Source organism: Myzus persicae, unplaced genomic scaffold, assembly GCF_001856785.1.
Source record: "Myzus persicae strain clone G006 unplaced genomic scaffold, MPER_G0061.0, whole genome shotgun sequence".
Taxonomy (NCBI): Eukaryota; Metazoa; Arthropoda; class Insecta; order Hemiptera; family Aphididae; genus Myzus; species Myzus persicae.
The window spans coordinates 21,030-42,396 of record NW_019104033.1 but is presented as its reverse complement, the minus strand read 5'-3'; the positions used below and the strand labels follow the sequence as shown (position 1 = coordinate 42,396).

Here is a 21,367-nt window from a genome sequence, read left to right as displayed (position 1 = left end):
ACACACATTATACACATAGATACATAATAAAATGGGTAAAATACACACACACACACATTATACATGCGGTTAATATAGTCACAAACATAATATTGGTATAGTTATAGTACAGTACGTCATAATGTCATAATCATCATTACAAACGATACGCGGGTTATACTGCAGAGAGTGTATACCGTATCATAACACATGGAAATGCAACATATAACATTATAACGTATTTACTACTACGTCTACGCGCTAGGCGGTTGGCATTTACAAATAATAACCGAACGTGGCCGAAATTATTGAGCGTTCTTTGCTAGCGTTGTACAATATTATTATTATTATTATTATTAATATTCTTACTATACATTATAATATTATATTAGATCAAAAAAACTATGGTGCACGTACATAAATCGTAACAAATATATAAGTCATTATATTATAGTAATATTATGTAGATAAGACGTTCGGCCCTTTTGATTGTTTTCTCGGTCCGCTGACATCTGCTGCTGCAGTTTCGACCGAAACGGACCAAAACAGGGGTAATCGTACCGAATATTACAACGACTGAGAGAGAGAAAGTGAGATAGGATGTATCGGATTGAGTTCGTAATCGGCGGCACCTGGTTTACTAGAGATAATATATGAATCGACGACAGTTAGTGCTCAGCGTATCAATGTACACGCAAATTTGACGACAAATAGACAACAGGTTTCCAAACGTTTCCCAAACGTGCGGTTTCTCATCTGCACTGAAGACATGGTATAAAAAAGTGTAATTGGGACTCCCGTTAATTATTATACAGGTATCGCAACCGACGTGGTATAGACCAAACGTGTTAACAATGGCCTATGCTCTCACTCAGCCGCACAGCAGCAAAGAGGATGTGACGGTTATTTCTGAATCACAGGTCTGGTGGAAGTATGGACATTTACTCCATGTCGTTTATATTATTGTTGTTGTTATTATTGTTGTTCGTGTACTACGCGTATATTATTATTCTTTGCCACGAAATGGATTTATCAAAACGGGCAATTATTATAATATAATAATAATATACATATACCTTTATATGTAGGTACACAAGTATATTACATTGTGGAATATATGCGTGTTTCCGACTTGAACGGTTCGCTCTTTATATCCATAAAAAACATATTAATATTATTACATAATTATGTCGAGCCGGTCTCTTCGGTTTCATAAAAAATATAGTTTGAATAATGAATACATAACAACTCTGTTTGAAACATTTCAAACACTTTCTGGCTATTTACAAATTGAGCATAAATCCGATAGTGCTCAATTATAATTTTTAACAGTTATAACTAATTCACCAAATTTATTGAATATGATTAATTCAAATTTGGATAGTTAAATCTAAAAAACCGTTAAAAATATTATGTCAATAATGGTTAAGATTTAACATGTAAAAATAACCAACACAAACCTCAAAAAGTATTTATTTTTTCGAAATTTGTTTTTCAGCAAGTTTCGTAGAATTTGTTTCATTTGTTCAGTGCATGTCCAGTCGATTATAGAAACACTCAGCGTGTTGCATAAGTGGTTTTTCTAGCTAGACACGCTAGTATCGTGCAGCAGACGAGCTTCAGTAATAAAAAATGGTCAGTTTTCATTAAAGAATGTATGAAATATATTATACATTGTAGGTAGGTGTCGTCAAAAAATTGGAATACATATCATCGAGACTCAAAATCGTATGTATATTCCATATAGTCAACGACGAAACAAAAGAACGAAAATAATAACACTAATTTCACCGATAATAACATGGGCCGAGCACCCGTAACGTGATGTTTTTGCCGTCGCCCCAGGCTCAATAACATCAAGTATAGGTAGCGATCTGCGCGGAATCATCCAACGATATTATTATATTGTTGTTATATACTTATAAAACGACGAAGATAATAATATAATATTATTATATTATATTTAACAACAATGAGACACCACTTGCGTACATAGTGGCAGCGGCGGAGAGGAGATTTCCTGTGTGTGCGGTCCCAGTGTAGAATGATTGAGTGTGTGCGTGGTGTGTGTGTGTGTTTGCGCGCGCGGAAAAAACATAATGGCCCGGGCTAATTAGCCAACAGAGAACAGATCAAAGGTGTTAACAATAGCGATTTTCGTCTTAGGTTTTTTATTTTTATTATTATTTTTTCCTTCATTCACCTCGCACTTGTATTTCCCCACCCGTCGTCTTCTCGATGGCAATATATATATATATATATATTACTATTATATGCCCACGGACGGAGGATGTGACGGTTATTTCGGAATCACCGATATAGTTTGGAAGCGTGACATTGTGGCAAGGAAACGGCACTGGATGGTCACACGTCAGTTCTCCAGTTCATATGATCTTACCGCAACGAAACGAACAGACGACTATACGGAGAGTAGAAAAAAATGTACCTATAAATAAAAGTGGAAAAAACCGAAGGAAATTGTCAAAATCGTGATGGAAAACGCGACGTACGTATAATGATATATAATGATAACATGGACACATCGCACATGTGAGTAGTGCAGTCGATCATGTAACATATTATTTCCCAAGTAGTTATATGTTGAAATATAAAAAACACTCACGTAGAATATTTTTTCAAAAATAACACTGCACGCACCCATCCGCCTACTCTAATGGACGTAAACTCGATAAACTGGACGTCTCGGAAACCATAAGGATTCTCTAAATCATTATTTACGAAAACAGACAAAGTACGAACGGAGATCGTATCGGTTTTGTTCATATTATGATATGATCGATGAATAATTGAAACGAGTGGGCGGCTAATCTGGTCGAATTATTAATCGCGATCAGCCAACCTTTAATGGAATCGCTGTTGTCATTATATCCGACAACATTCCTAAATTCTAGTGATAATAAAATATAAACTGTTACCTCGCATTTATTATTACATATTTTACGTAACGCGTAATACAAACATACTGTAATATATGAATAATTAACAATTTAATATATTTTAATTTACACTTTCGTGATACTATATTATAAGTACACACACCTAATATTATTATGTTGACACTGACTTTTTTTTTATAAACGAAAGATAATAAAGTTGAGTTGTACAACTGTGGATTTTTAAGTATAAAAATCAACAATAGGTTAACTAAGAAAAACAAAAAAATACAACATTTGAAAACTATTGCGACTTTGAGTTAGGCGTCAAGCGATGATGGTATATATTAATATTTTGTGAGACGTTTCACTAAATACAGTATTAATACGTATCTGCGATTTCCTAGTAATATGTTTTAAAATTGTATGATTTATTTATTTATGTTATGCATAGTACCCATATTTATTCTGTATATACCTACTTACCATGTTTAACAACTTTTTGAAAATAGCTTAAAATATATGTACTTACACAATAAATAAAGAGAATACAGATTGATAATCACCGTGTAGTTACGATACTAACAAATTACAAGAGCAATTTTAAAAATATATATACATATAATATACTCAGGTACTTATTTAATACTGTAATAAATCATATAACATAATATTTACGTAATATTATATTTTAAACTATACTGATCGATTTATACCGATTACGTTTCGAGTTAATTGAAAAACACACACTAATTGCAGTAGGTATATGTAATTTAGTCAACAAGCGTGGAAGATCATGTCATTGTGTTATAGGTATTACATAAAATTACAAAAACTGTTGCCTTATGCATAATAGATAAATTAAAGGAGAAAATATGTGAATTTAATGAAGCTCAAACCACAAAAAAAAAATAAAATGTTTTTTATAGTGGGTGTATTAAATATATTGGGAACTACACAATTTGTGGACTAAATATAATATGTTATAGTATGCTTCGTTGTGGTAAACAAGTATTTTTAAAACAATTGTAATCATAATTATTATTGGTATCATCAACATAATAGGTTAATCAAAGCTCAGATTAGAAAGACAAATCACATCCTTAAAAATATTTCAAAGCTCGCTCAAAAATAATTATACTAAAATATGGAAATACATTAATAAACCTAAATGTGTTAGTCTTTCCTCCAAAGTTTTTACCTCGGTGCACCCCTCTTTCACACACCAAATATAATAATAATGATAACAATATTGTTTATTTTTGTGACCAAATAGGACACAAGAATATCATCAAAACATAATATAAAACAAAACACAATTAATTATGGTTATACATCGCCTATTAGCATTAGCTTGTAATGGTGATGTCGAGTTCACAAAAAATAAAAATGTAATAAATGCATTAGAATAGTCAGTTGAATAACTCGTAACATAATAAAATATGCAATAAACATAAATTAATAATGACAATATTGTTATGATATAGTTTTTGAAAAACTCAAAAACAGTAAATGGTGTTTGTACAGATAGCATGGGTTTGCTTTTATTCACGTCTAAAAACCTTACTGCATTTTAAAGTTATAGATTTGAATCAATAAAATTATTGAATAACCGTTATTATTCGGAGATCTAACCTAACAAGTTGTTATAGTTCCAGCAGAATATAATTTATAGCACTTTCTTATTAGAAGATAATGACGGGACACTTCCCTATTTAACAACGTTGACAGTTCGGTCGCTTAGAGGTGACATTTTAGTTTAGTTTTTCTTCGCCGATATTTTATGAAGTACCTCAAACTGAACTTTATTAAGATAAATATTTTTTGTGAGTTTCAAAAACACAAAATATCTTTATCGTTTTTAAATTTTTTGACTTACATATATAAATAGAAAATATTTCAAAAAATTGGTATTGATTGATCGATCGATTACTATCACATATTGCATTAAAGATATTTCAAAATATTCAGTTTCAAATATCATTTTGTACAGATGTCTACTCGATGTGTCTATTGGTAAGTTAATAAACAGTAAAACACAGAAATTTAGAACAGAAGCACTATCAAAATAGTTGATTAAATAAGTACTCTGTAATATGTCCTCTGTTTGCGGACACAATAATGAGCAAAGAGACTCGGGCATTATCTTTTAAGGTCGAGATTTATAGTGTGAATTTGCAGTGGTGCAAACTGTAGAAAAAAATGTAAATGTTTCTTCAAATTGTTGTCCACTTTTTATAATTTTAAATTGACTTTTTGATGCGATAAACCAATTATGTCGGATTATCTATGTAACAAATAGTTGTCCCGGTCACATTGTACCGTTAATATATATTATATCTATTTTTACCGTTTTTATCATTAATTACAATAATATGTCTTAGGAGTTGGCTACACTTATAATTTATAACAATACCATGTAAATAGTAAAAATGTGTGGAATACAGCTTTTAAAAATCTTAACCGATGTAGGTTTATTATACTTGAAGGATAATAAGACATTTACTCATTATGTATTTATGTCATTAGGTGAGGAACTTACCTACAATTATAGTTTACCTGCGCTTGTTGCTTTTATTTTGGCGAACAATGTACAATTCTCACTAGAACTTTTTTATGGGGATTTAAAATGAGTTATCTATTTTTATATTTTGTAGAATAATCGTTTTGCAATTGATACAGATATGAGTTTCGGTGTTAAAAACAAGGGGATTAACCTCTGTTAGTACACAGTTTTCATGAATAATGCATTGAAATCGATCAAACGCGCTAAAAATATGGTACCAAACACATTCGAATCGTACACAACCAAATTATAGCATAGGTACGTGTATAAAAGTAAAATTGTGTATCAAATTTCGTGCCGTATTTGAATAAACAATGATAATTTATTAACTTTTATTAAAAAATATACTTGTATTTTGTTTTTGTTTATTGGCTCGATAATAATAATAACAACAAGACGAGCGTAAACCAATGTGAATTAAAAATTAAAAATAAAATTTAGTAAATTTAATAAAAATAAATTTAAAATAATTATGAACGCTTTTTTGTAGTCTCCTCGCGGTGCGTCCGCCGTCCAGATTATGCCAGCTGTAGGTACCTATTACCTACTGGCATATATTGCGCTTTTAACACCAATATATATATGAGCTCTGTACAAACGATATCGTCGCACGATCGTATTTATGCGGCACATTAACTACCACGGTCCGAGTCGGGTTAAACAGGTTATGCGGTTGCTTACCGCAGGTTTATGGGCTCTCCGAAACAATATTTATTCGGCGACCCGAGCTCATGCGTATATGAAGAGAAAAACGTGCGAGTTTACCAGCTTTAGAGTACATTATACTACATATTATTATTACAAGTATGCGATAAACATATTATAATTATTATTGTTATTATTATCATTACCATATTATACAGCGGTTAGGTCAGTGAAAATAACAGTATTGTATTGAGTATAATAATAATAAATAGTATAATATTATGTTGTCCAAACGTGGTTGCCAGAATTTGTGCCGAATATGATACGACTGGAATGCTTTTAATAGGTATACGGTATGTGTGTGTTTAATTAGGGCAGCACTATTATAATAATGTAATTTAGTTGTGGACGGCGGAGAAAATATTATAATACGTATCCTAGTAATATATAATTATTTATTTATTTAAACATTTTCATATATGGTTATTATAAAACAGAACTGAATTATTTTTGTCCTCTGTCGTCAGAGTTCATTAATTATTTTACGATTATTTCACTTTGCAAATGACAAAGCAACACTTAGATTACCTAAATCTGATAAAATTAAACAAAGTACGCATGGGATGTAAATAATAAATATATTGACATATACCTACGTATTAAAAATTGTGTTTTCATTAATTCATTAATTACGAACAACAATGAGATGTCCAGGTGCTTATTTTTTAATACGTATGTTGTAGCTTTGTTATTCATGTACATAGTGTACATGTGTAATGGAAATTGAGGGAAATTCGAACGATTTAATGTGATAAGTACAAAATAAATTAATAAGGAAATTCATTTTAAATTAAAACAGTTACCTACAATTGTAAAATTACTATGTAAAATAATAATATTTAAATATACAAATAAACTATACATTATATGAAAAGCTCGGTGTTATGTTAATATGTTGTTATTCTAATTCGTAATTAGTGTGCCTGCTATTTACAGAGTAGATACGCGAGCAACTTGATCGCATATAATAGATATCATAATGATTTCGTGGCTATAATTCGTGCAGTGCACATTTTTTTTTTTTTTTTGAAAACTGAGAAATATGTTTAGATGATAAAAGTAAATTAGTTTAGAGGCAGGTTCTTCTAACTAGAACTTCTCCTTGAAATATTCTATACACTTTCAAGTTATTTTTCATTCGTTAAACTTTATAATTTTTTCGTGCCCCCGAGTTTGGAATTATCCAGATATTCTATATTTGGACATTATCGATATTAAATTATGGCCTGAAGTTCGACCACTTAACTAATCGATGACGACTACCTGTATTGCGGCGCGCAATAACGATCATTATTAAGGTATGTTATTATAACACCGCTGAGCTGCAAACAAAACACATATTACACCATCACAGCTGTTGACTATAATTCCATACATACTAGCATATTATTATTATGTTACTACACGGCCGAGGGCCTCTTTACATACTTGTGCGTTTCCGAATCGTAGCCTAGTTCTCTTGAATAACATTAGACGTAATATTTTTGGTGTACTCAGACAATAATATTATATTATAATACGGGTACGTTTTTTCCCTCCATCATAATATAATATAATGTACGCATCAACAACAGAATTAATAAGTGCTCATACAGGTAGAGTGGCTTTGTATCTATCGGTCATGCTGTTATACATGCTTCAACACACACGCCGCCGTGGACGGAAAATCAAAAACCATGAACGATCTTCGTTTCTCAAATGTTAATCGTGTACGCAGCACATATATGTATAATGAATCATACGTTATTCATGTATACCGGGAATATGCGCTCGAAATCAATTGCTTTCATTTACATAAACAATAATATTCAAAACTATGCAGTTGTACGCGGGACTGAAGAAAACAAAACGACGTCAGCCCGATAAATTATAATAAGAGCAATTACGTTTTTTTTCCTGTACTGAATTATTCCCAGTTACATAATGTGTTGGCTGCGTTAACTGGTGAGAATAGAGACATGCACGTCAAGGGTTTGATCACGCCGTGGCTCAGTAGTGTGTCTAAGATCTTTTTAAGGGAGATTTCACCGAAATATATACACTATACAACTAATAAGTTATAAGTAATAACTAAAAAGAAATTAAAATATAGTTGAGGTTATAAAAAAACAAAAAAAATGAACTAATAAACATTATAGGCTAATCATGAAATTCTCATAATCGCATGAATATCTATGCAAAACATAACATTAATGATATTAATATTTTTTTACGTATTGTCACAAAGTAATTTAATATAACGAGTGTTAATGGGGGTTGCCGTGGTCATATCCCCCCTAAAAACTCCCCTTGAGTACAAGATACTGAACAGTGTTATTCTTTCCTTACCACGGTTTTAGGTACATTTATATCACTATATTTTCTATGTATAATATTCATATAACACATTTGACGTCGTTTCGTAAAAGATTAAAAAATTTAAAAACTCGACAGCCATCACTGTATTTCGTTAGTCATTACACATGTTATATTGTATTTATTACCACAACTAGGTATACATGGATCGACACCTATATCGTAACGGGACAACAGTTGCGGTGGTCAAATCGTAGAGGATAGAGTAATGGATTTCATTTAAATAGGTATGGGTGTGTGGAGAATGGTTGAATTATATTAGAGCCCCGAGGAATTCATCGAGTGTTTTAAAAGCTAATCAAAGCGTATATTTATATACATATATATGTATATGTATATTGTATATTACGTGAACGAGGGTGGTGGATACAAGCCGAGACAAAGAAATAAAAGATCCGTGTGCCCGGTGTACGCATTATTAAGAACTTTGGTGCCGTGTACATATTATACTTTCAGGAAGCAAAGAAGCGAGCGGGGAGCTGGGGTTTTTGGGGGGTCGGTGGACCCAGAGAGAAAAAAAGAGAAAGAATATGAAAGAGTGAGACGGGGATACCTAGGAAGAGTGAGTGAGAGAGGGGGAGAGAGAGATAGAGAGAGAAAGAGAATGGAAAAGAGAGAGGGTTTTAAGATTTTATATTCGTGCCGGGCGGTCTGTGACGGGTCCCATCATTTACCCTCGCAGTTTTCCCGTTTCTAATTTCCACCACCGCCTCTCCCGCCCGTCGCTTCAGCCGACACTCCACCGCTGACGCTCGCTACCCCCGTTGCCTTCTTATTTCTGTTAAAATGTTTTCTCTTCATTCTCAAGTGAAATTAAAATTCTCTCCGTCTTTCTCCGTTCACCCCTGCGTGCCGAAGTTTTTCCAAACCCTTTTTAAAATAAGGATTTCCATATCCCCTCGTCTCGCGGTCCTTCTGCCATCGAATCCCCTGCCACCCCGCGCCCGGTGGCCCGCAGTTTTCTTAACGAACTCATTTCTCTTGGCAATCATGCACGCTTCTTATATATACATGCGCCCCGGAGATTTAACCGAGTATGTAAATACGACGTTTAATTTATATTTTTTAATTATTTTCTCTCTTATTTTTCTTATATCCCTTCAAGCGGGTGGCGGTGTGCACCCCTACCGCCACACCCCACCCACCCCGCTTGCGTGCCACCGCCCGCAACCACCATCCACCCACCCCGGGACGCGCGATTCAGCCGCACATATACACTATACACTCCGAGGGCATATCGTGCGTTTTAATCCCCTATAAGCAATTATGCACAGACATCTCTGCAACGGTATAATATTCGAGACGTGGCAATACGCGATAGAGAGTCAGGCCGGGAGAGAGAATTGAACAGAACCGATCCGTCACCAAAATTATTAACACAATAAAGCGTATTTTGAACAATCTAAATTATCATCACATGTCTACACACCGCCGTGGTCGTCTCTCCCGCGCTGTCCGGAGAAGTCATGTGGCAAGTCATGCAAGTAAAGTACACCGGGGAAGATGTTGTTGTTGTGGTTTGTGGAGGTGGAGGTGGTGGCGGTGGTGGAGTTGGCAGTGGTATGGAACGTATTGTCGGATTATTAAAATGGATTGGTGAAATGGGTTGTCCGCCGTTCTACAATCACGCAATGTTATATATCTCACGTCGACTGATCGCGTCTCACGCGATATTATTACGAGTCTATAATATTATATTGATTTTCGTTAAAACGATTATTTCATAATACAATATATAATAATAATAATTACCATACGTAATCGGTATACGTCGTCGACATAATATTATATGCGATTTTACGGTTATAACACGTTTGACGTATCTCGTGTATTGTGATACCGACTAAATCTTTATGTCGAGTTTATGATGTCCTCACATGACATCATATTATTATACGTCGTGCGTAGAATTATAATATAAATTGAATTTATCATTGGTACTTATGCGATTAATTTTAATTATAAATTCCGAAACGTGTAGAAATTAATATTTAAGACGGATAATATATATATACATTATTCCTGCCTACTACCTAACCTACTGAGAAGTTAAGATATATACTTTACTTTACCACCATAATATCGTTTGATTTATATTATATTTTATCATTTAATAATGTCATGAATAAGTAAATTACATAAAATAATAATTATGTATCATGTGTTGTTTTTTTTAAATGCAAATCTTTGATTTATTTTAATACAATATTTGCATTTTAAATTAATTTATTTTAAAGTATTAATCTAAAAATAATACACTTTTAGTAATTGTTTTGATTACCATATTTTATTATTGGTATTTTTGCTTTTTACAACTATATTTTATAGATTTATCAAATATAAATTAATAAGTAAGTAAGGATTTAAAACCAAACTCAAGTATTACTTGCTAATACAAAACCACTAAATAGCAGTAATCTTAACAACAAATTATAATGTATTTACATTTTGATAAATCTCGTTAATACTTGTATTAATTACCTAACGGTTTATTGGTTCATAAGAGTACACAATACAAATTATGTGAAAAGTCAATCATGTCAAACATATTATATGGACCTATGAAATACCCATGAGTAGGTACCTAACTTGAACTAAAATCGCATTTTAATTTACAGCGTTATCTAAGATGTTTATCAAAACCAAAATTCTTTCTTACAACCACCATAAGTAAATATTGTAAATAATATACCTATATTTTTTATACACACACATTTATTATGAATGCATTTAATATTTGTGAAAGCAGTCGACCCGAATGACTCCAAATTACTTAAGGGTGTTCACATCATTAACGAATTTTTAGCTACTCTATAAAAAACATTACGTTCACGAGTTGAAAAGTTTGAGAATTATGTCAAACAATGTGACCAACGTAATGTGCCGTAAAAGAGTTGATTAACATCATTATTAAATCAATAAGTTAAGTTTTGAATATTTTTTTGTCTACAAAATGTACCTACAATCCTATGATACATATAAATCAATTATTACACCCATTTGTATCATGTAATAAAGGTTCTAATGAACCTATCTATTACTATGAATAATAACATTTTATTTAATTGAACTATTCATCAAACGATTTTTAACAAAATTTTTCGTCGGTAAGACGACTAACCAATACCAATAATTAACATTCCTTCTAACTTAAATAATATAATATTTTGTATTTGTACATAAATTAGTATACTTATAAGATGTATTATGGGAAATGAACATTACATTTGGTAAATTTTTCCGTAAGTCACTACACTAAAAAATATAGGAATTACAAGTATAATAATTTATTCGTCCACATTTTGTGTCAATTCACAAAAGTAAGAACAAGAACTTTTGTAAAAATAAAATATTTTTTATCAACGTTAAGAATTGTTAATTGAGTGTCATAATGTAATATTGTTTTCGAATTTAATATTATAACATTTCACTATTTATATAATTGTTGAGCTGTAATAGTAAAACTAAAATCTAATAAAAAAAAACATTCCACTATCCAACACCTATATTACTGAAATTTGAAGAACTGATGATGTTTGGATTTTTAATATATAAAAAGCATATATATTTTTATAATATTGTTTATAAAGCTACGACTCAAATTAAATTTTAAGAGCTTAATCATTTATAACACATTCAAACAAAAATATTCATGTTATATTATCAGTTTGATATCCATTGGCATGGTAAACGTGCACTATGTATAAAGACAAGTGCCGGATCGTGGTTCGTGAGCTGACGTTACTGTACATACGAAAAAAAAATATTGTAAACGGAAAATATTATTATTAGTTATAATAATATTATAGCGTATATTGGAACGATATATTATACTATAATTTTAGTTTTCGAGAAATATTTTCTTCTACCGGAGAAGTGGTAGTTGCTTGAACGTGCGTGCGTGCGTATGTGTGTGTGTGTGTGTGTGTGTGTGTGTGTGTGTGTGTGTGTTAACGTATAAGTACAGCGAGTTTTCCGGACAGTTTTCTTCACGATGAGAGATCAATGATGCATCCGGTGTCGGATCCATTGATGTACCGATACGGCTGGCCTGCCACACACAAACCGAGTGTGAAATCGCTCCATGCATGCACGCCGCGACTATGGATTCCAACTTCATTCATTCCTCGGCCTGCCCTCCCCTTCCATCGCCCCCTCGGGACTCCCTACGTACCGTCGTTCCCCTTGTGCCCTACACTCTTCCACTGCACCGTCCGTCCCACCACACGACCGCGACGCAACGGAATTCATTCATGTATACGGACCATGACAAAAGTGATACCGAAACACACGGGTTCTTATAATATATAATAACAACTCACGTACACATTCGACGGCGGTGGCGGCGACACACACACACACGCACACGTCTTGTCCGTTGTTGTTATCCGGGGAAACCACTTAGCCGACCGTGGGCTTGTTACGGACAAAAGACCGTCGGCAAAGTCGGTGGTTTCGATGAAACGTCGAAAAATCGTTTCCGCTCTACGTTTAGGTTATCAACTACCTGATAACACTGCAGCAGCAAGTAGGGTGTGATATTGCGCCAGCGATTCAATCATAGCACGCGACATTGAAAGTATGACAAAAAATGCTTACTCTCGATTTGTAGTAGTTTAGTGGGTCTTATATTGTTCTAAAATTTTGTTCTTTGGCTACTGATTAAAATGTTGTTGTACTATAAGCCGAAATAATAGATGTTTTATGAAGATTTGTGTATATTTATCAATGTAGAATTTACAAACTTTGTGTGTAATAAATACACAACATGTCAATATATCTACAATAAATAATTTTATAAGATGTCTTAAGAAGTACCTATTTATATTATAATTTTCCAAATACTGAAAAATCATCAAAAGTTTTATGATCACAAGGTTATAATCGTATTTATTGTAAGATATTAAGAACCATTTTTCAACAATTTTTAATAGTTTTTTATTTTACAAAATTCATAAATTAATTTTCATGTGCAATTTATTAAAAACAATATCTAGGCAATAAAGTCGAATGTTACAATTATTAATAAAGTATACTAATATGAGAAATATTTATGTAAATGTTATTAAATAAAGTAAAATTGATTTTTATAATATTTATAGGTGAACCTTCATTATTTTATTTTATTTGTACTACAAATATAGCGTTGTGGAAATTAACGGTCGTACAGGTAATGTAATAATTTTGATTAAATATGCTTATTTAAGTTTTTCAATTCGAATTTTTTGATTTTTATGTTGTGGTAAAGAATAAGACGTATTTTAACTACCTAAAAAATTTCCCGAAATCTCAAAGAAACCTTGGAAAACCACATTATATTGTTTAAAAAATATCTTTAACCTGTTTATTAATTTTTCATTCGTGTTTCACATTATTCTATCGAATATCGATAGTATACGGTCGTTATAAGACTACAATCAATTAAAAACAACCTCAGAACAGTCACAACCCCATCTAAATTGTAAAAAACTTTAAATTCCATTAAGAAAACAAATATTGGTTTCAAACCGTATTAATTATGAATAATAATTCTTATAGCTTTATTGTAACTGTGTACCAATATTAAAGTTTGCATATCGCTTCCAATAATTTAAAATACCTATATTATGAAAGATTATAATATTATACTAGTTGATTCCGCGCATTTTGTTGCCCGTTAAAAATGCATACTCTATATGATACTCGCTTGGGATAATGTGAGCAGTATATTAGCAGGTATGCAATCCACCTGTCCTGTGGTGGATTGCGGACCTCGCATGGTGGGGTAACTCTATATAAATAATATGTTTTATTAGTATTTCATTTTTTTTTTTTATTTTGATTGAGGCAAGCTGCTTATAGTGGATATAAGTGCAACTCAGCCACTTTTGTAGGCAAAGTGAGAAAATTCGATTTGATGCATGCTTATATAATTGATCTGCCCGATTAACCAATGACAACCAATAAACGAAAATAAAACTTATTTCTACTGAATACATTAATGATTCTCCTATAACCAATAGAAACCATTTATAAACAAAAATTTCCTTCGTAAATCTCAAAATCCCTGTTTGAGCACCTCCCCTGGTTGGACCTACAAGGTTCAATTGTGGATCTAAATCTTCCAGCCAACCACTCAAGCACTTAAAGAATTTCATCAAAATCGATCTATTCGTTTAGACTAACATAAAGGACAGACGGACAGACATTCATTTTTATATAATATATAGATTTATTGATTTATATATAATTTTACAATACTTTCAATAGCCAATCGTAAAATAATATTTTATAGCTTTAATATTTTAAAGTGTTGTTGACAAATTTGATAGATAATACATGCAATATTTAAAATTAAAACAACATTTCATAAAAAAAAATATTCTCTGAACTTCTGAGTTTTTTTTTGTTGTGAAAATGAATTTTCTATTTTGAGCAAAGCGGGGAGTTAACAGTTTCATAATAATGTAAGAGTTCAAAATGTTTCATCTCGCCCTTTTATAGATTTCAAATTGGACCCGCTTTCATTTTAAATCCATAGTGTTTAGTATTTCTTAATATAATTGTTAAAAAGAAATCGCAAAGAATTTCAGTCGATGTCAAAAGGTTCTAAAAAATGTAAAAAAAATGATGTTTTTAGATATTCTTAAATATTTTTATGTAAACCAATCTCTGAATCAAATCATTTTTTAACGTTATCTGTTTAAATTAAAAATAATAATATATCGATATTTTACTGTATCCTAAATCTTTGATCTAACTACCTACTGTTCAATTTTTTTTTATAGTTGCACATTAAACCCTTTTTATGTTTAATACTATCAATGAGCGATCGCTGGTGAATTTGATACTCGTTTCGATATTATAACATAGTTGCAAACTTTAAAAATCGTGACGAATTTCACCGAATTTTCTGTGAAATATTAACGTTGTTTTAAATTGAAAAATTGTATAATGTCAACATAATGACACGATGTAAATCAAGTGTTATTTCGTGATATTTTTTAACGTGATACTGAATCATAAAAGCTACCCCCCAATTAAATAACTATCAAGACACATACGCATTTCCGGCACAAATAAATGAGCTACGTATATTACGTGCCTACGTATATTACACGGTGTAACAATGAATCATTATTTTCTTTTTTTCTGGAAACATATGTCGTTTTTTTTTTTTTGTAAATCAACCATAATGAGTTTTTCACTACGCTTTTAAAAGCATTATTATATATTATTAACACATAAGACACAGCAATTTACTGAGTACTTATTTGAATTTATGTATATTATAGATCGAATAAAATAACATAATGCATTTATTAAATGTACCTATATCAGCTACTATTGTTTTTATAAATTTATATTTCTTAAGCATATGGTTAAAAAAAATTTTAAAAATTTAAAATGGTTTCATTGTCACAAAAAATAATACATAATATATTATGAAAAAATATAATGTTCAATAATCTATAAACATTTTTTTTTAATATCCATTTTAATAAACGTAAAATATTAAGTTTTGTTTATTTATTCAACTTCACAAATAAAGATTATAAAACCAAATTTAATTTGTCATTACCTAGTAATTATAAGTATCTATTCATAGTTTGCATTTATTATTCTAAATATTTTGAAAATTGCATTGTGTAATATAAGTATAGAAGATGAAACATAAAATGATTATTTAAGGAATAAAGTAATAGTATAATGTTTCTACGATTAATAGTTTTGTATCAATAACAAAAACTTTTGAAGATAAAAGTTAAATAATACGTTCAAATATTTTGTCAAAATTTGTATTTAAAACCCTCATTAAAAATGTTTTTGGCTTTACTCCAAACTTTTTTTTTTAATTTCTAAAAAACTTATGAGGAAGAGAGTATTTCATTTGCAGTATTTAAGATATTTAAATTAAAACTATTATGAATTTTCAACTTTGTAAAATAAGAAGAAAATTTTGTGACTTCAATAAATATTGTCAAAATTTAAACTTCAAATAATGGTAGGAATATTGTTGATGATATTTTTGAATAAATTGCTTAATGAATAACTTAGAAGGAACATTGTATATTGCATGTTATAGACACAAGCAAAAAGTTAAGCACATAAGACAATAACTTCAAAAAAATAGTCAATTTCAAATTTATTAAGTACCTAACTCGAAATGAAATAAAATATTTTGAACATTTTATTGTGCCTTAAAATTGCAAGTTTAAAAATGTGTTGATTATTTTATGACTTATGGTTATCCACTTAAGAATTACAGAAAGAAAATCAAAATTGGTCTTTTCTAAAACTGATTTTGAGTAAATATTCAGGTTTTTTTTTCTCTTGATTATTTAGTTAAGTTTTTCTTTAGAGATTTCTAGTTTTGTCCTCTCTCCTTCCCTAAAGTAAAATCTTGATCTTTATATCAATAACTTCCCTTGAACTTTTTACACTGTAAAAATGTTACTTCAAAGTTCTAACACTAAACATTTTTTTTCATTAAATTCTCTGCTCTAAATCTATAAATATCTTTTTACAACATTTTTAATCTATAGCATATTGCATGACGAGGTTAAGAATACTTTTTATTTTAATAATTTTAAGAACACAGATGCAATAAGAAAATATAAAAACTTTATGTTATAATAATATAGTAACTGATGTTTTCAAACAAAATATACAAGTCTTGAAAATAAAAACTGTATTATCTAAAGAAGGTAATTAATTTCAATGAAAAATATTAATTATGTATAAACAAATATTATCTACAATATGAATTGAATTTAAAATGAAACAAAACCATTTAATTATTTGATAACAGTCTAAAATGCATGTAAATATTTATAATCAAATAAATACATTGATAAAAAAAAATCATAGCGAAATCGACTTTTCAAAAAAAATTAATTAACAGGCAGAGATCTATGGTTAAAAAGACTGTTATTTACTTTTCGTATACAATGGTATTTTTAGCGTACATACATTTACCTTCCAATATAAAACGTATCTTTTTCCAAAATAAAACAATATAGGTACTGCCTAACGAAAACATTTTGAACTGGTATCTTTTATGATTAAGTTTTCTTTGGAAGATGAATGAACAATTTAATATGTTTCCTAAACTGCGATGTAACAATATTATAATAGTATTAAATTGAATATATTTTAATGATACAATAAAACACATATCAAGGACTGTGACGCTTGCAGTATAAAATATAATATGTCACCATCCGTGAATCTCGAGACTATTCGACCGATTAGTTTTCGACGTGTAAGCTTGGAAAACAAGCTATACATTCTGGTATACAAATATACCTTAAGGCATCAGAGATATCACATAATAACATTGTAGAGTCACAGATTTAAAATATATATATATTTTTTATTTTTTTATTTTGGTTGATGTAAATATTTTCGAGTAAGTATAGTTTTATTCTGTGCCCTGTCGTATAGCGTCGTAAATAGACGTCGTATACTCGTCATATGGTGGAAAGCTAAAAGCACAATCACAACCATGTTGATCAGATGAAAACTGATCTCCAATCATTTTCTGTATGTAGATCGCTCGATTGAGATGAAACTTTACTATAATTTTCAATATTTTCTTCAACTAAGGCTCTTTTTAGGTATGGATCGCGTGTACATTATCGGCGGCGATGGCACGCGAATGTCGTCGGTCGCAAAAGCCGCAAAAATGGCCGTATACGACGTGCGGACATGCAAAGAAGACGAACCATCTGTGCACCACGCGAAACGGGTTTATTTTTTATGTATAAATTATAATTTAGGTATAAGACCATGATGGATCATGATTTCGTTACCACACAGTGAGTAAAAAATAAATATTATGTTATAATAATGAAGGAGCATATGACCTGTAGATGGACAAAATTCTTAGAAAAAGTTTTGTTTTTTAGACAGGATGCGATGAAAAACATACTCGGGGATTTTTGTACAATAGTACCTATATGGCTATATAAGTATTACATAATAATGATATTATGTGATTTAGACTTTGGAAGCTTTATAAGTAAGGTTACTATAGGTACACGAAACATCGCGCACAGTGAGCTTTGTAAAATTATACTAATTATACTTTGTTGTGTAATCAATTTGAAATCGGAATTGCTTTTCGTCTCGAATACATTGTTATTTTTAAATGTCATTAATTTCAAGACTCAATACGAACCCGTAATTACTTTATGTACTATTTTATAGCGATAGTTGTCCGAAAATGCATGTAAGCTAGTTACTCATAATCGGAAACAGAAATAGCCATTATGCAAAAACTACGCATGCAACTATTTCCCAATTCATTAAAAATAAGTACGATAAAAGATTAATTTTGGGCTATTGATAATTTGTGTATAATGAATAGAAATAGAAGAAAACAAATTTTAACAAGATATGTACTATCGTAATATCGGATGATAATGAAACATTTTAATCGTTATAGATATAATGATATATGTGCATATACCGATGATGGAATTATTTCTTTTAATAAATTTGCATAAATTCCAATAATAGTTATAAAATTTAAACCTAAAATTAATTTATATCGTATTATGATTTCAATGGTTATAGTAACACCTTATAGTTATAAATATAATTATGTGCAATACTTAGATATGTTTTCTATCCAAATATCCAAATATCCGAAATAAATAAATTATAAATCTTTTAGAGTTATGATTTATCCAAAACTTTAATGGTAGCATTGCCAATTTAGTATAATATTATATGAAGTGTTGCTTTAATTTTATTAAAACACCATCTCATCGATATACGTTTGTTTTTAAACAATACAATTAACTAGCCAATTGTAAAACCAAATTATGTATCTGCTTCATAATAAAATAATATTTTTTTTACTATAATAATGTTGAAGTTAATGTAATAATTCATTCACTGTAACATATTACAATGACTTGAAATTAGTTAAAATTAAAAAAAAAAAAACCGAAATTTTTATACAATCATAAACTAAGAATGAATAGTTAATATTCAGTTTTTCTATACTTTTATACTTNAGTATAGTTTTATTCTGTGCCCTGTCGTATAGCGTCGTAAATAGACGTCGTATACTCGTCATATGGTGGAAAGCTAAAAGCACAATCACAACCATGTTGATCAGATGAAAACTGATCTCCAATCATTTTCTGTATGTAGATCGCTCGATTGAGATGAAACTTTACTATAATTTTCAATATTTTCTTCAACTAAGGCTCTTTTTAGGTATGGATCGCGTGTACATTATCGGCGGCGATGGCACGCGAATGTCGTCGGTCGCAAAAGCCGCAAAAATGGCCGTATACGACGTGCGGACATGCAAAGAAGACGAACCATCTGTGCACCACGCGAAACGGGTTTATTTTTTATGTATAAATTATAATTTAGGTATAAGACCATGATGGATCATGATTTCGTTACCACACAGTGAGTAAAAAATAAATATTATGTTATAATAATGAAGGAGCATATGACCTGTAGATGGACAAAATTCTTAGAAAAAGTTTTGTTTTTTAGACAGGATGCGATGAAAAACATACTCGGGGATTTTTGTACAATAGTACCTATATGGCTATATAAGTATTACATAATAATGATATTATGTGATTTAGACTTTGGAAGCTTTATAAGTAAGGTTAGTTAAAATTAAAAAAAAAAAACCGAAATTTTTATACAATCATAAACTAAGAATGAATAGTTAATATTCAGTTTTTCTATACTTTTATACTTTTAAATGTTTACAATAGTTTATTTTTAAAATCAAACTATCTACTACTGTTAAAAAAATTATCATTTGTACTAGGGGACAATGTTATGTAAATACCCTGAATGTGTGATAGGTGATTGCTTTCAATATTTTTTGTGTATTACAATTATATTTATATTTCAGCCGAACATAATATAGTACTATGTTACATTAGGTACTATTAAATTATTATTATTATATTAATACGGAGTTTATTTATTATTGAATTATTGTTTGAAGTTATAAATCCACGTATACAAATATACGTATTACGAATTCAGTATACATGTTTTGTGGATACAGTTTTATTATAATTGTACATTATTGCAGATTAAACTTGCATAATATGTTATATTATTTCAAACATAAAAATTTGAACAGGATAATGTTATCACATATAATGACATATCCTTTCCGACGGATCGCATCACACAGACACATTTCGTGACTTGGCGGGACGCCGTTAAAAAACAATATATAAGCAGTAATATTGCATGTGTATACAATAGGTCTCATAAATCAGCTACGAAAATTATAAATACTTTAGGTAAATTATTATTATTAGGTAATCAATATCATAGTTGTACACACTGACCTCAGTAATGACTTCGGCTATTCCCAGGTACTTCAGCTGCTGTCCACGGTGCGTATATCGGTGCAGTTTATCCGTCGCCGGACCGTCCAATGTACATGATGATGGAATATTTTTGGAAATTTCGGGTAGCCCGTGAGGAAAACACTACTACGTGTTTCGTCTGACCGAATCGACGTCGGAGACAGCAACGCGGATAATTATTATATTAATATTAATACAATACGCTGTTTAGCGGCGTACTACGAGTCGGAGGGGAAGAATATGTAAACGAAAAATGTAGAGAAAAAAAAATTACAAGTTTGACATTATGTTATTACGATACATTATATTATTATGATGGGTATAGTTAAGCTAGTAAAAATGCGAGTTTTTTTTTTGCGTCAACGTGTGACAAGTGTCACGTTTTACCACGTCTCATTAGCACGTGCAACCTGATACACCCGGTGGCGAACGCGAAACTGTTGCATACATTGAAGATTGGATCCCACCCGATCGCCGGGCTCATTCTTCTCTTACGGTGTTCTCCTCCTTCCATTCAATAA

At 30.7% G+C, this 21,367-nt stretch overlaps 1 protein-coding gene across 1 annotated transcript in view; it reads right to left on the bottom strand.

Moving 5' to 3' along the window:
- The window catches only part of LOC111037826 (transcription factor mef2A-like), a 63,076-nt gene extending 42,121 nt beyond the window's left edge, over positions 1-20,955 (bottom strand). The window contains exon 1 of the mRNA XM_022320604.1: positions 20,826-20,955. The gene's annotated coding sequence lies outside the window, so the exon portion shown is untranslated. The remainder of the gene's footprint in view (positions 1-20,825) is intronic.
- Between the last annotated feature and the right edge of the window lie 412 nt (positions 20,956-21,367).